This window comes from Ascaphus truei, chromosome 17, assembly GCF_040206685.1.
Source record: "Ascaphus truei isolate aAscTru1 chromosome 17, aAscTru1.hap1, whole genome shotgun sequence".
In the NCBI taxonomy this organism is placed as follows: Eukaryota; Metazoa; Chordata; class Amphibia; order Anura; family Ascaphidae; genus Ascaphus; species Ascaphus truei.
Genome location: NC_134499.1, coordinates 34,026,952 through 34,039,326, shown reverse-complemented (window position 1 = coordinate 34,039,326; position 12,375 = coordinate 34,026,952). Strand labels below are relative to the sequence as shown.

At 44.4% G+C, this 12,375-nt stretch overlaps 2 long non-coding RNA genes across 2 annotated transcripts in view; one reads left to right on the top strand and one right to left on the bottom strand.

Annotated features, from left to right (window-relative positions):
- The window catches only part of LOC142468503 (uncharacterized), a 54,134-nt gene that overhangs the window by 35,608 nt on the left and 6,151 nt on the right, over positions 1-12,375 (top strand). The gene's annotated exons all lie outside the window — the stretch shown is intronic.
- Positions 1-12,375, bottom strand: part of LOC142468312 (uncharacterized) — a 36,549-nt gene that overhangs the window by 22,282 nt on the left and 1,892 nt on the right. The gene's annotated exons all lie outside the window — the stretch shown is intronic.

Here is a 12,375-nt window from a genome sequence, read left to right as displayed (position 1 = left end):
ATTTTCTCCACATGGCAGTTATTTGTGCTTTCTTTATCTCAATGATATTAGAAATCTTTTATTATTGGAACATGTTCTTTGCACTAGTAGTTTTTCTTTCATTTTATCCCCTTGATGTCTTGAGCCATCTTTTTTACTTGCTGCATTGTTCATGTTCTAAACATTATTTGTTCTAACTACACAGGGTACTTAGCTGTGGTAGTTAAATACACTTGGTCTTGAGCGCACCACACTCCCTTGTTTAAATAGGGTAAGGGGGGAGATTAGGTATAGGGGAAGGGGGAGGGGGAATTAGGTATAGGGAAAGGGGGGAAATAGGAATAGGGTAAGGGGGGAGAAATAGGTATAGGGTAAGGAGAGGGGGAGAAATAGGTATAGGGTATGGGTGGAGAAATGGGTATAGGGTAAGGGGAGGGGGAGAAATAGGTATAGGGTATGGGTGGAGAAATAGGTATAGGGTAAGTGAGGGAGGAATAGGTACAGGGTAAGGGAGGAAAATAGGTATAGAGTAAGGGGGTATAGGGTAAAGGGGAAATAGGTATAGGGTGAGGGGGAAATAGGTATAGGGTAAGGGGGAGGGAGAGACTAATGATGGGGTAAGGGGTTGAGGTATTGGCCTAGGTGAGGAGGCAAAAAAGGTATGGGGTATGGTGAAAATAGGTATGGGGGGGAAAGGTATGGGGCAAGGGGTGTGAAAGGCAGAAAGACCACAGAGGCTGTGAAGGGAACTGCAACAGCCCACAGAGGAGCTTTGAGACAGCCCACAGAGGAGCTTTGAGACAGCCCACAGAGGAGCTTTGAGACAGCCCACAGAGGGGCTTTGAGACAGCCCACAGAGGGGCTTTGAGACAGCCCACAGAGGGGCTTTGAGACAGCCCACAGAGGGGCCTTTTGAAGGAGCCTGTAATGGCCAACAGAGGTTCCATGTGAAGGTGACTGCAATGCCCCATGGAGGGGCTCTATGAAGGGGCGTTGAGGTGGCCTGCAGGGGGGCCCTGTGAAGGTTGTGGTTGCTACTCAAATCAGTAGGGGCCGGGGGGGGGAGAAGGGTTGAGAGGGGAGAGAGCACTGGGCGGCAGCAGCGGGCCCTGGGGTGGTTAGGAAAGTGCATAGCCGGGAAGATTCAAACATGTTGTTCCCGCCTGTGCAGTTACTTATATTGGCTGCTAGTTTAATTGGCTGCAGCAGAAGGGCGGCAGCAAAGCAGCGGAAGGACACATGCAAGTGCCTTCCCATTAGGTCCGATAGGCACAAGAGTGCGGCAAAAAGCATATGGGGGCGGAAATTTTTCTGCCCAAAATTGTTGCCACCCTAGGCCCGTTCCTACCGGGAAATCTGACACTGCTGAGAACACCCCAGCCTTGAGGAGAGGGCCGTAGAAGGTCAAGACGCTCTCCTAGTGACCCCTGTGGGATACCATGACGGGTGCAATAACGTCTGCACATTAGTCTCTTCATCCTTTGGCTACATCTAATGCATGAAACGGGGGTTTCCTTTCCTAATGCAGGTCTGGCCATCACGTTTCCCTGGAGTTTGCTTCTACGTCCTTCCTGGTTCACATGCAAATCCTCTGACACACGCACAGCATTTCATTGAACATATTCAGAATGGTATCATCTATACCAGGGGTCCCTAACGCAGTCCTCAGGGGCCACCTGCATGCCAGGTTTAATGGATATCCCTGCTTCAGCACAGGGAGCTCAATGATTGAGCCACATGTGCTGAAACAGGGATATTCATAAAAGCTGGCCTGTTGGTGGCCCTCGAGGACCGATTGTGAGACCCCTGGTATATACCATTGGTGGGATACAGGCAGTCATCAGGGTTTCACCTGTGACCCGAGCCTCTGGCCACTGCAACAGCCAGCTCCCCCTCTCTCCAGAGCAGAGGGAGCAGAGATGTTGCTGATATGGATTGCAGCTACTCCCCCGCTCCCTCAGCTGGTTAATGGCCATGATCTGATAAATAGTTTAGTGTCCTCTCCTGGGCTAATCACTAGTTCCCAGTGTAGGAAGAGAAGAGGGACAGTATGCTCCCAACGCGTCGGTATTATGTAGCTGCACAGAGCAGGGTGAAGCTGCTACTCACGGCTGCAATGTCCCTTCTGTCTGTGCAACATAATTATATGTGGGTGATGTGTGCCCCTTTAAGGGCTCGAGGACCCGAGGAGTGCCTCTTAAAGTATATCATGTTCCATACCACTGATCTAAATCATATTGTATTGCTGTATAATATTATACCACAAGAGGGCAGTGTAGTACTGCTGACTGAGTCAATACTGTATGTTCTTATTAAAGCAGCAGTTGCCTAGAAGCCTATATGAGTTTAATGCACATAATGTTTGTATTTTGCAACCTGAGCAAGTCCTGCTCTTTTAATGGTGTATTAAAAGAATGATTTTCTTAATCTCTATAATCGAAGGTTACCATGGTAAACTTTGTACGGTATTAGGCACCAATCTAACCCCCTGGACACTTATATCTCCTGAATTAAGCATCAGAGTATACAAATAAAAACGACGTTGGAAAGGACAAGAAGAGATCTGTTAAAATCAGCAATGAATAACATGTCAATTAGCAGCCATTAGCGCAGACAGATGCTTTAAACTGAGACCCTTGCTGCAGTTTCCTCACTGTGCCCCGCTATTCAAAAGAAAAACAGCTTTTTGCTTATCAGGCCTCAGACCAGGGATGGCCAACTCCAGTCCTCAAGGGCCACCAACAGGTCAGGTTTTCAGGATATCCCTGATTCAGCACAGGTGGCTCAATCAGTGGCTCGGTCATAATGAGCTGTAAAAATAATGCTGCTATTTTTCGGGAGTGGTTGTTTTGCTGGTCACTGACCCCTCGAGGCCTAGCACGGCATCGCAGAGCTATGGCCTCTCCGGCTAACACAGAGTTAAATGAGCGCTAGACCGTTTCTGCTGAGTCCTAATAACTGTGCTGAGTACTTAGCCTCGCTTGAGTACAAAGGTGATGGAGGAGACAGAGGCCGTGTCTCCAAAGCTCTGTTATTGGCTAAAGTTACCGCTTCGTTACGTGCTTACAGTATCTTCAAAGCCCACTAGCGATGCGTGAAGTGACGTGTTCAGCCTTAATAATCCATTGGGTTACTCTAACGCAGGGGTGCTCCCCCTCCAACCCCCCCCCCCCCCCCAACCCTCAACAGGTCAGGTTTTCAGGATTTTCCAGCTTCCGCACAGGTGGCACTACCTGTCCCTACTTCAGCAAAGACTGAGCCTCTGATTGAGCCACCTGTTCTGAAGCAGGGATATCTTGAAAACCTGACCTGTTGGTGGCCCTTGCGGACTGGAGTTAGGTACCGGAGGTATAGTGGGAAAACTATGAATGTGTCTCAGTCCAAATCATTTTGGGGGGTTGTTAAATAAAGCTAAACATCTGCTAAATGTTTTGCTAAATGTATTGGTGCTAATTAGTTTAGGAAAAGGCAACAACTTTTGTTCATTTTCTGGAAGCTATCAATAGATTTATGGACGTTGCCTAGCTAAAATCCAGTAAGTGCATCACTAACGTATGTAGGGTGCAGCAAAGTGTGGCCTCCCTAATCCCCTATTAATTTCCCTTGGAATGTAAGGGCATGTAGAAAGCCTTTCATGTGGCTGCCCTCTTAAGTACATTTCGCAAATTTCCTGCATTTTTACTTTTGCGAAAAAAGTTCACTTTCATTCAAAAGTTTGCATGTTCGATTCATTTTGATTACTTTCATTTGGAAATTTGCTCAAAACATTTTAAAAAGTTGCAGGGCGTGCTATTTCGCCACTTTAAAAAAAAAAGAAAAATAGCACATTTTGAACGATTTAGCCCGCTATTTGCTGGTGTTCCAAAAGTTTGCTCTAAACTCTAGATTTGCAAATCTTTAGTGACTGGCAGTTTATTAAATGAGCTTTTATTAACAAAATAAACATTTGCTAGTTCCCTTTTGTGTATTTTTTTGTTTGCACTTTTATTTCAATATTAGTGCACCAATAATTCATATTTGATATATTTGCTAATGTGTTCCACATATATCTAAGAATAAACATCTTTGTAGAGCTAAACTAGGTTATATTCATTTCTAATCTACTGTACATTTAAAGTTCATTATGTAGAATAAGAAAGCATGACAAGCAGTACATAACTTTCAATAAGAATTCTTCTATGGGTGGATTTACCCCTAACAGTTAATTTTAGAATCATGCCTCATTCCCGCCGAGGTCTTAACTTGGTGCAGAATGATTACAACTGAAATATTTTTCTCTGCTAGAGATCACTTTAGCTCTAAAAAAAAAAAGTTAGACTTTTGTAAATGCAATTATCAGTGTTAACAGTAGCTGACAAGCTGGAAATAACTTTGTACATTAACATATCTTCAAGAACTGGGAGATTTTAAAATAACCACACAGAGCCATCATCACCTTGAAATGACATAATTTCTTTGATCTGCAGCATTTTTTTATATTAAAAATCCGATGGCACTATATTTTTTCGTTGATCTTACATTGTTTTATAAAACGTATATGTAAGGCTAAGACGGGGGTTGTCCTCAAAGCCCAACAACAGGTCAGGTTTTTAGGACATCCCTGCTTCAGCACAGGTGGCTCAATTAGAGGCTCAATCTTTGACTGAGCCACTGATTGAGACACCTCTGCTGAAGCAGGGATATCCGGAAAACCTGACCTGTTGGTGGCAATTGGGGACTGGAGTGGCCGACCCCTGGGCTAAGACGTAGTTAACAACACCTTATCGGTAGCTAACGCAACACGGCGCTACAATAACGTGACATTAATCCGATGCTAATAAGATACAACGGTCAGTGTTTTTCCATATAATGAACTTAGGACAGATTCGTTAACCTCACAGCAAATAACGCCTGTCCCTGTTTTGGGTAACGTCACGTTTTTGAGCCCCGGATTTAACGGTAGATCTTTGAATCTAGCACCAAAAGTCTTCTGGCTCTTTTCCATGTAAAGTTTTGACATTCACATTCCCACTCTATTGGACTGTAAATACCATTGATAGAGCGCAGCGAATTAAACGTTTCAGTAAATTAAGCATTTTTCATCTCCAGCACAGTTAAATTTGACGTGGATTTGGCATATCAGCTCTTATTGACCTGAGCTGACCTGAGCACAAAGGAAACTCAGCACTGTTCCATTACAGATATTTCATAAGACCTAGTGATTTGTTTAAATGAATCCATGGGTCACTTCTCCTGGAGATTGGACTTCTGTTGTGGGCAGCAAAATTCAATAGCGGTGACAGAAATGAATGTTACATATTTGACGCTAGGACTGTTGTGAAGTCTTCACTCAGCAAATCATTAACCCTGTCACTTGTTTTTCCATTAAAGGCCAAATATGTTTGAAAAGAATGATAAATAAATAAAATCTTATAAAGTGCTGACAATGTACAAAGTGCTTCACATATACTCCTGCCGGTGCAGTCATTCCTTCCGCTGTTCATTTCACACGTGCTCTGCTTATCTCCCTCCACGGATTCCCTGCCCTGTGCAGCTTAGAATCTGATGTTGGTGCCTGAGGCACAGAGAGGAAAAGGGACTTGTCCAAGGTCACGAGGAGATCTGAAGCTGGGATTTAAACCAGGTTCACCCACTTCAAAGGCAGTGACATTACCACTGAGTTACTGAGATGCGTCTTTGTCCCATTATTTTACTGAAGTGTTAATTCTGTTCTTAAAGCAGTAATACCCTCCAAAAATGATTGTTTTTTTATTAGCTTTGTTTTAGCCAACCTGAACCGTTTTACCTGATCTGTGGTCCCCTGACCCGACCGAGGGGTCTCACCAGAGCAAGCCCTGACCCCTCCGCCCATTTGGTGCCCACCAAGCTAGTATTCTTGCCCGGTAGGCAAACCTGGTTGTGATTGGGAATTGGTGAGGTCAGGGGCCAGAGGTCGGGGGGCAGAGATCTGCTCTAGAGATCGGGGGGGCCAGAGATCTGCTCCAGAGGTCGGGGGGCAGAGATCTGCTCCAGAGATCGGGGGGGCCAGAGATCTGCTCCAGAGGTCAGAGGGAGCCAGAGATTTGCTCCAGAGTCGGGGTTCCAGAGATCTGCTCCAGAGGTCGGGGTTCCAGAGATCTGCTCCAGAGGTCGGGGTTCCAGAGATCTGCTCCAGAGGTCAGGGTTCCAGAGATCTGCTCCAGAGGTTGGGGCTGCCAGAGATCTGCTCCAGAGTTCGGGGTTCCAGAGATCTGCTCCAGAGGTCGGGGGCCAGAGATCTGCTCCAGAGGTCAGGGGGCCAGAGATCTACCCAAGAGGTCGGGGTTCCAGAGATCTGCTCCAGAGGTCAGGGTTCCAGAGATCTGCTCCAGAGGTCAGGGTTCCAGAGATCTGCTCCAGAGGTTGGGGGGCCAGAGATCTGCTCCAGGGGTCAGGGTTCCAGAGATCTGCTCCAGAGGTTGGGGTTCCAGAGATCTGCTCCAGAGGTCGGGGTTCCAGAGATCTGCTCCAGAGGTCGGGGGCCAGAGATCTGCTCCAGAGGTCAGGGGGCCAGAGATCTACCCAAGAGGTCGGGGTTCCAGAGATCTGCTCCAGAGGTCAGGGTTCCAGAGATCTGCTCCAGAGGTCAGGGTTCCAGAGATCTGCTCCAGAGGTTGGGGGCCAGAGATCTGCTCCAGAGGTCAGGGTTCCAGAGATCTGCTCCAGAGGTCAGGGGGCCAGAGATCTAACGAAGAGGTCGGGGTTCCAGAGATCTGCTCCAGAGGTTGGGGTGCCAGAAATCTGCTCCAGAGGTCAGGGGGCCAGAGATCTGCTCCAGAGATTGGGGTGCCATAGATCTGCTCCAGAGGTCAGGGGGCCAGCGATCTGCTCCAGAGGTTGGGGCTGCCAGAGATCTGCTCCAGAGGTTGGGGGGCCATAGATCTGCTCCAGAGGTTGGGGCTGCCAGAGATCTGCTCCAGAGGATCCCCTCATTCAGGAAATCTTAAAAAAATTGTGATCAGACTGCTGCTTTAGGTAATTATTTGGGAGAAATGGTTTACTAATTGCACCAGGCCACAACGTTAATATGCTGATCCCATTGAGAACGATCATATTTATTTTTACTGTTCTCACTAAATCCGCAAGATAACAAGTTTATCCCAAGTTCTGTTCTTTCACTGGGCCATGTGAAAGCCAAACAGACCAGATATTCCAACCCATGTACATTACCGGAGAAGGTAAGAGCCCCCACCAGCCGGCCCAGGTAGAAGGTATACATTACTGTGAAACTTCAGGACTGGAGTTCCGGTAGGTGACTGTCAGGAATCGGCGTTCTCCTCGCTTCCCACACGGAGCACTCCCTCTCCGCAGGGAGCCCCTGGACACACAAAACAATCCTGCCTTACCGGCCTCCACGGCTCCTCGCCCCTGCCGCCGTCGCGGGATCACTCCCCTCGGCGATTCCTCTGATCAGCGCCGGGCGCGCCCACGCCCTCCTGCACGCACACCTACACGCACGCCAGCCCCAGACGTTATGTGCATGCATTCCCAGTTTACAGAGCACACGCCTAACAGAGCACTTTTAACCACTGCTCCTGCAGTGAGGCGTCGCCCCCAAGCATCACACAGTTCCATGCAAATCAAGGATTACACTCAGCTGGGCTGTAACACCTCCCTCCTATCAGGGAAGACTCCTTGCAGTCCTCCAGGCCTATAAACAAACAAACAGGGAAGCGCTATATGAGTTAGGATCAGGCCCAGCAGCCACTTTATGTTGAAAACCACATATTAAATGAGCATAAAATTGCATGAATAATTACACAAAAATATATAAAATAAATAGCACAAGTCTCTGCCAGAGAGAAATTGTCCAGGTGGTGTGGATACAAGTTGATGCCCCTGTCTGATAGGACAGACTCGGGCAAGAGTGGCCTGTGAGAGGTGAAAATCCAGAATGGTAGCTAGGATGGAAAGCGCTACCAACTGTGCAGGTATTGAAGTGTGTAGAAATGGGAAGGTGCCGTAGGCATCAAATGTGGAAAGCGCTCACCCAGACTCCATACATTTCGCGCTGGTGGCTCCTCTTCTTTCCTCCTTCCCAGCACTTGTTGCAGAAACACCGCTCCACAGCTCTCCTGAGCTCGCACACCAGTGATGGAACTGCTCGCAGGGCGCCGAGTTTCCGGGTATGACGTCACGGCCGGACGTGACGCACCAACCCTTCCCGGCCGTTGCCTGGAACTACCGGAGCGCACAGGGGCTGAGAGCCAAATTACCGGAGCGCACAGGGGCTGAGAGCCAAATAAAGTCCTCCAGGCCTGCCCCCTTTTCCCATTGGCCTGCCCAGCTTTATTATACCTGTGCTTCCCATCACTCGTCGCTCGACATAGTCTCTGTATGGAAGCATTTGACTACTCTCTCAGTGACTCCTCAGGTATAGACGCGGATTGGACGACTACCCCCTCTGGCTCTCGACTTCGGCTCTACTTGGACTTCGTAACTTCTGGCATCCCTGTAACACGGCTTATACCTTCGATCATCCGCAACTCTCCTATCCCTGATCCTGGCAACGGCAATAACTACTCCTCCTCTACTACCGGTACCGGCAAGTATTGTCTACATTACTATACCTGGCCTGGCAACACTAACACCACACTCCGGACGCGCTCCCTTTGCTGCGGGTGCGTGTATCCCTACGTCCCACCTCAGCACAGGGGACGGGTCTGGTCTGCGGGCAGCACCGGCGTAACAGTGACTACGCGGAGAAAGGTTCTGCAATAAGACATTGTAGTGGTTACCGAGCAAGGTAGCGTACAGTACAGTAATCTTTTTTTGGATCCTCACAGAACAGAAACGTCATATAGAATAAAATCAAGGTTTCATTCCAGTCTGGTGACGATGTCACATCTTTCACTTCAGATCTAGAGCCTGTAAACAGAGAGAATTAAGCCAACAAGTGATATAACGTTCAGTGTCCCCTATAAAGTCCTTCAAAGCCATAAAACCAATATTCTTTTTAAGTCAAGTAGGCTTTTGTAAAATAAAATGGTGCTTCTAATTGATACATTTTTTTCACACATTATGATGTGATTTGCTGATTTCAGGAGGGATTTCATCTTTATTTATATATTTTCTGTTCAAGACAGTTGAATCTTATGTTTTATGTCCACATGAGCTGTATTTGTGGAAACACCTGGATTTCAATCCCTAGGGTCTTTGGCCATACTGGACACTCTTTGATAATGTTGAATCTTCTTCTGAAATATTTCTAAAAATAGGGGCATTATTTATACTGTAGAACTAGTGTATGAGACACCCATGTTGGAACCAACTTCACCATGCTGATACCCATTAAGGTTGAAACATGTCTGTGAATGGTTTCTCTGGCTTTGCATATGATTCTCATGCTGTGCTTTAAAGCTGTGTTAACAGCGAGCATTAGCTTATATGGGCTCCATGTAACAATGGTTTTTCAGGCAAAAGGTGACACGGTGTGCTCATTTGCATGTCATTTCCCAGAATCCTTTGCTGCAGTGGAAGCACTGTATGCTGGGGATAATGGTGAAAGGCAGGGTTGCAGACCTGCCTAAGATATGTAAATGTGCTCACAAGTGATCTTTTTATTTGCTATATGCAATACGGTGGAGGTTTCTTGTTGCCTTTTCACCCACCATAACTATATATGTAATGCTGGGTGATAATGTTGAAAGGCGGGGTTGCAGACCTGCCTAAGACATGCAGATGAGCATACAGTTGTATTTACATTTGCATATTTTTATATATATATATCCCACACACACACACACATACACATATATATTCACTTGGATTGCTAACTTAACATTTTTGTAAAACAATCATCTTTTTACATTCATCTGTGGGCATGCCCCATTGCTTTAAATAAGTATCGTAGACATAAAACTGTAACAAAATCTTTTAATTCAGTAACATTATAAGAAAAAAAGTATGTGTTCCAACAGAAGCGCTGCTTTTATAAGGGAATATCTTTGAAAGCATGGCTTACTGTATGAATGCCTTTAAAATATAAAATACATAATTATCCAAATTTGAAGCTTTAATAGTAACATTTAAAAAAAAAAAAACTATACCAAAAGGTATATACACCAGGTGTAGAATTTAATGTTGTGAAAAATGAGCAAAGCAAAGTATTGGTTTTATAACTAAATACATGTCTTTTTCAGCTGTAGGAAGGAAGTTGAATGTTAATTAGATGTCAACAGTAATTATAGTGATTATGTCTTTTGAATAGCTATTGGGAATAGCTAGATCTACATCTACAATGTGATGTGAATGACATGTTAATAACGCTAGAAAGAAAAAGAGTGGTCTGTCTGAGGAAATTATAGTGAGGCAGAATAACAATGCAACAACATCCTTAACAAAGGAATTGAGACAAAATTACCATGCAGCAATACAATGCAAAGTCCACTATCTTAAACACAGTGGTTATAACCATGCAAACTGCTTCCCTATTCAAACGGAACACACTGAGCTAATATACTTGCTAATGCGGAGTTTGAAATAGATACATGTTAATCTATACCTGTCCTTTTTGAGCTTGTATAAATCAAGTCATGGTTCCATTAGCCTCTGCCAGCCATGATTTTTCTGTGGTTGGACTTTACTCATTTAGAAAATGGTTAGAGGATGGTCCACCGTTACTTTATTCCTGTACAGTAAAACGAGTATCACTAATACTCATAAGGGTCACATTATCGTTACATCAACTCCACCACCTCTTTCATTACCCATTGCATATCATATATAACAGCATCACAGGGAATGCCATGAAGTCTACAAAAGGTCCCATCCTTGAAGCACAGTATCAGTACTTTGCCGAGTTATAGTATGTACAAAATTAGCATTTTGCATTAACAGTAGCATGACAACATTTTACAATAATTGTTGTTCACATTTTCAACCTGGTTTAATCAAAAGTAAATGAAGATTTGAGATTATTTTTGACCTGCTCAATGCATTACTGGTTTATGAATGATTATTTTCTGTCTAATTGATGCATGTGTGATTTATTGTGACAAAGGACCAGAAAGACACACAAGTAAAAAAGCTACACGGGGTCTGCACAATGGCAATAAGCAAGGGCTATGGTTTCTGGATTTATAATGTTTGACTAAAGCTTTCTGTTTCCTAATAACTCATGTGTACTCAATAAATCTTATTTTCATTTCATCTTACAGTTTTCATGACACCTCGAAAAAGGACCTATTTGGAGTTTGATAAATTACAGAGCTTTTAATTTATTTTCATTCTAAAATCTGTGCTTCTGTGAGGGAGGGGGACTTTTTTTTTTTTTTATACGGAGTTTTGTGGCACAGGAAATGTATATCCATAGCAGTCAGTTATAATATTTGACTCCATCATTATATTTTTCATAATTACGTCCTTTTAAAAATATCCAAATGCATACATTATTATTTAGATATTTTATTGATCAAATCAACTTTTTGGCTGTGCAGACTTCCTATGAAATTGTATGCTGAATCGATGGCTTGCCTTGGCTTAGCTAATACAGCTCAACCACGTTATAACACGATCCGTTACAACGCGAATCCGCTTATAACGCGAGGCAAACGCGGCTCACAATTTTTGTATTTATGAATACTTTACAACACGATTATTGGCATCTTAAATACTTTATTGTACAATGCATAGATTGTACATTTTTTCTAACGCGATCTGCTTATAGCGCGATGTGATTCTTTGGACCCCAAGCACAGCGTTATAAGGGGGTTGAGCTGCAGTTGATAAAATGGGGAAATAGTTTAAATGTATCCGTTTGCAGACACCATGTAATATTTATACTGTATGGTGAAAAAAATTAGAAAATGTATGAATCATGGGCAATCATCATTGGCAGATGCAAATGGTCTGACTTCAACACAGTACAGATCCCAATGTGAAAATGTGCTCTTATAAATAAGTAACACATTATTTCTTTCACATTGGCAACCAGACCAACATCATATTACAAATAGAGTAAACATGACCTTTTTTTAAACTTTTGCTCGTTCTTCAGCTTCCAAAACAAACTCATCCACCAGCCCAGCCAAATGTAAATTATACACCAATTGGCATGGCTAATCAATGGATTTTGATCTGGTAGATATCCTTTCTCATACCATAAAGCAGATTCTTCCAAGCACCTGCTTAGGCGTTTAGAGCATTTATTACTGTAACCATATTTATTGTGTCATTAAATGTAGCAGGATGCCAGCACTGACACAAATAGGTGGTGGACTGTTTCTTCAACGGCTGGTCGGTTTGGGAGGGTCAGACTGCCTTTGCCAAAAACTATATTATATGCAAAGACGATCAAAGTACCCCTTCTGATGATGCACTCTAATGGAGTACTTAATTGGGGGGAAGGGGGAAAATAATGTCTAATATTAATTCTAA